The 4,530-nt window shown below is 45.1% G+C and overlaps 1 pseudogene; it reads left to right on the plus strand.

Moving 5' to 3' along the window:
• The first annotated feature begins 456 nt into the window (after positions 1-456).
• LOC114639936 lies at positions 457-3,524 on the plus strand (annotated as a pseudogene).
• The last annotated feature ends 1,006 nt before the right edge of the window (positions 3,525-4,530 follow it).

Consider the following 4,530-nt stretch of genomic DNA (forward strand, 5'->3'; position numbering starts at 1 on the left):
GAAGGAGGAGGAAGGGAAAGAAAAGAAAAGAGAAGAGAAAAAATGTTGACTCACTTGGGTCCACAGAGTAATTTAAAGTTGGGCCTATGCCTTTGTGTGTCAGTTATTCAAGAAGTATCTGCCTAACTCATCTGATCTCCTTTCAAGGTTGAAGACACAGATGCAAGTTTTCCTCTTAAACCTGTAGTCACCTCAAACTCCAGAAAGACCAAATCCATAAGGGACAGATGTTGAGGTTGGCTCTGTGGCTGTGTACTGTAATGCTAAATCCTGTATCCCAAGATCTAGTTGCCCCAAGATGAGTGAATTCCCACATATGTCAGCTTTTGTGGTGCAAACCTTGCTCGTTAATTTAAAACTATTGGTTAATGAAGATGCCTACAGCCTGTAGCTGGGCAGAAGAGAGGTTGGCAGGACTTCACTTCCCAGGCTTTGTTTGTGTCTGAGACAGAGACCATGAGGAAGGAGGAAGGCACCATGGGGTAGGTAGATTGTGAGCACATGGCCATGAGGGCTAGCCTGTTAGAGTAGGAGCAGCCCAGGCAGAACATGACAAGTGATATCTTGGGATTATTGACAGAGAAGTAGAAAAAATAACACAGAGGGTTGCTATCTGCTCATCTCTAATGCTTTAAGACTTACTGTAAACATAAAGGTTTTGTGTCTTTTGAGATCAGAGGTGGATTAGAAATTACCAACTATACCACAACAGACAGACATCCAACATGGGCACAGTTATCAATAAGGAGAACCCTGGAGTGTCATCTTGAAGGAAACAGCTGGAACCCTCAAGCGAAGACAGCAATAAAGACATTTTCAGACCACCTCATAGGAGCCAAGGGAGTGGTGCTGGAACTGCCCCTTCCCTGGGATATTTCACTGTGCAAACATCCTGGGCCTACTTTCATTTTTCCTCTGTTTAATTCTAGACCTGTGCCAGCACCCCAAAGATGGATTGGGATCCTCTTCATTCCTCTTCCCAGTGTGGCCACAATGAAGAAATATCTCTGCTTTTTAGGACTGTTTGTCTCTTTAACTGGTAATTTGAAAAGGAAAGGCTCAGGATTTTGCCCTGAAAACTTCAGTTATATTAGGTAGTTCGTTAAACATTAGTAAGCTTGAAAATCATTAAGGATTGGGGCTGGGGAGGTGGCTCAGAGGTTAAGAGCACCTGCTGCTCACATAGAGGACCCACGTTTGGTTCTCATTACCCATAATGGGTAGCTGGAAAATGTCTGTAACTCCAGCTTCATGGGAATTGACACTGTCTCCTGGATTCATAGGGCCCTGCACATGCATACACACATGTAATTAAAAATAATAAAGATGAAAGTAAATCACTAAAAGAACAAACAGAAAAGATTGCTATCTAAACATAAGTTTTCTGGTAAGGAAGCAGGATGTCCCTTCTTGCCCCCTCCTTTAAGAGTTCCATCCCCAAGCAGAGCATAAACCAAGTGTGGGGTTCTCACCTGTAGTCTTAGGCCTTGGGAAGCTGGAGGTAAGAGGAGCCGAGTTCAAGACCATCCTTGGCTCCCCAGGAGTTCTAGACCAGCCTTGGATACACAAGACTCTTCTCAAAAGGAGTGAAAAGCACTGGAGAGGTGGGTTTATGTTTAAGAACACTGACTGCTCTTGCAAAAGACTGGGGTTTAGGTTAAAGCACCCACATAACAGCTTACAACTTTCTCTAACTCCAGTTCCAGGGGATCTGACACCCTCTTCTGACCTCCACAGGCACCAGACACACATGTGATACAGACATACATGCAGGCAAAACACTTATACACATAAAATTTTATATATACATACACACACAAACACATGTACACACACGCACATATATGTATATATTTAAATGAAAATGGCAGGGCATGGGAATGTACACCTTTGAACCCAGAACTTAGGAGATAGAAACAGACAGATCGGGCTGGATTCCTGAGTTCAATTCCCAGCAACCACATGCTGGCTCACAACCATCTGTAATGAGATCCAATGGCCTCTTCTGGTGTGTCTGAAGACAATTTCAGTGTACTCATATACATAAAATAAATCTTAAAGAGAAAGGAAGGAAGGAAGGAAGGAAGGAAGGAAGGAAGGACAAAAGAAAGAAAGAAAGAAAGAAAGAAAGAAAGAAAGAAAGAAAGGAAGAAAGAAAGGAAGGAAGGAAAGAAGGAAGAAAGGAAGGAAGGAAGGAAGGGAAGGAGGGAGGGAGGGAGGGAGGGAGGGAGGAAGGAAGAGAAATTGAGAGATCCCTATGAGTTTGTGGCCAGCCTGATCTATCTAGTGAGTTCTAGGTCAGTCAAGCTTACCTAGTAAAATCCTGTCTCAGAAAATAAACAAACAAAATTTAAATGCCACGTTTCTTTGGGACCACTAAGAAAGTGAGTGTTAAGAAAGGGTACAAGGGGTCCCAAAGCGCGGACCTCTGTTGCTGCGACCTGCCAGTCAGTCCCCCCTACCTCCGTACCTGCCCCGGTCCCCAAATGTGGGACCCGGGAGGGGACAGGTAGGTCCCCTGAGGCTGCTATGCACCTGCTTGTCGGAGGCAGGCCTGCTGGGACTTACTGGTCGGAGACCGTGTGTGTGACAACACAAGCTACCGACAAGTTGCTCTCAGAATGAAAATGGTGAATGCCAGTGTACTTCCTATGGTACACAAAATACTGTCATTTGCTCCAAACTGGCATCCAAATGTTTGGTGATGAAGGCGGAAATGACTCACAGCAAGTTTGGGAGGAGGATGAAGCCGGATGGGGCCATCCAGAACAACGACGGTCTGTATGATCCCGAGTGCGACGAGCACGGGCTCTTCAAAGCCAAGCAATGCAATGGCACCGCCACATGCTGGTGCGTGAACACTGCTGGAGTCCACAGAACCGACAAGCACACAGAGATAACATGCTCCGAGAGAGTGAGGACCTACTGGATTATCATTGAACTAAAACACAAAGAAAGAGAAAACCCTTACGACCTTCAGAGTTTGCAGACTGCACTTGAGGAGGCGTTCACATCTCCATATAGACTGAATCAGAGATTTACCAAAAACATCGTATATGAGAATAACGTTATCACTATTGATCTGATGCAAAACTCTTCTCAGAAAACTCAAGATGATGTGGACATAGCTGATGTGGCTTACTATTTTGAAAAAAGATGTGAAGGGGGAATCCTTGTTCCATCCTTCTAAGAACATGGACCTGAGAGTGAATGGAAAGCCATTTGATCTAGACTCCAGGCAGACTCTGATTTACTACGTTGATGAAAAGGCACCCGAGTTTTCCATGCAGGGCCCCACGGCTGGGATCATCGCTGTCATTGTGGTGGTGACATTAGCAACCATCTCGGGGATTATATCTGTCCTGGTTATATCTACAAGGAAGAAATCAGCCAAATATGAGAAGGCTGAGATAAAGGAGATGGGTGAGATACACAGAGAGCTCAATGCCTAACCGTGCTGAGTGCTGGGCTGAGGTGGGAGCGACCTGACAGGAAGTGGCAGAAGAACTCAGATTACAAACGTATAAACCTGGGGAAGATGAAGACCTTTCAAAGGTCACTGCTTTGATAGTTATCGCCACACATTTGGAATAGTGAAATTTGTACTTATAAATACAAGCCCCTTGACACTGGCATTACCAATCTTAAAATTAGACGAATGTGTTATAAGTGCAGGTCCAGTGTGGAACTCAGAACTTAGCCTGCAAAGTAAAGACAGTTCATGCTTATTATTGAAGAGCATGCGTCACACACGTTCCACATTAGAATACGATGACTAGTCTCATTTATTTTGTGATTAAGGCTGCCCTTCTATATACCTGAGTCTTGTACATAATAAAAAAAATTTTTAATGAAATAAAACATTTTTAAACAGAAAATAAAAAAAGAAAGGGTACAAGGATGGAGTTCCAAAGAAGATCAGGCGAAGCCCCAGAAACTCCAGATCTGGGCAAGGCTCATCCCGTGTAGGAGACGAAGCGAAGGCTTTGGATGAAGAGCTAACCGGCTGTGAAGACACGCAGGCTGTCAAGGTAGATGGAGGTCTGGGGGTTTCCTCGTGGGGCATCTCCTTCCCCAGCCCCAGGTTTTAAACAGTGCAGTGGCGGAAGGTAAGCAGGGGTCTGGGGTTAAAAATACAGAGGTTTCTTACAGGGTTATGAGTTTTCATGCTCTTAGATTCCAGGAATCCGCTCAGTCTAAAGGTGAAAAATCCAGTGTAGCGACCTCCTTGGCCACATGGCCAGCTCAGCCCTTTTGTGGCAGGGCTGGGGAGGGCTGACTGAGGAGATGAGGCTCCACTCAGAAGAGAGCCCAGCTTAATGAAAGTCTTTATCCGGCTCAGCTTGGCTCAGATAACCCTGACCATCAAGTGGGCATTGTAACCTTTACAATAAATTAGGTGAAGGAAAGGCTCGGGGATCCAGAGGTCAAAGGCAGCCTGAGCTACCTGTGACCCTATCCCAAGAAATCAAAATAGAGAACGCCCTTCTCTGGTTTTTCAAGGCAGAGTTTCTCTTGTAGCCTTGGCTG

Source organism: Grammomys surdaster, unplaced genomic scaffold, assembly GCF_004785775.1.
Source record: "Grammomys surdaster isolate TR1022 unplaced genomic scaffold, NIH_TR_1.0 125767, whole genome shotgun sequence".
Lineage (NCBI taxonomy): Eukaryota > Metazoa > Chordata > Mammalia > Rodentia > Muridae > Grammomys > Grammomys surdaster.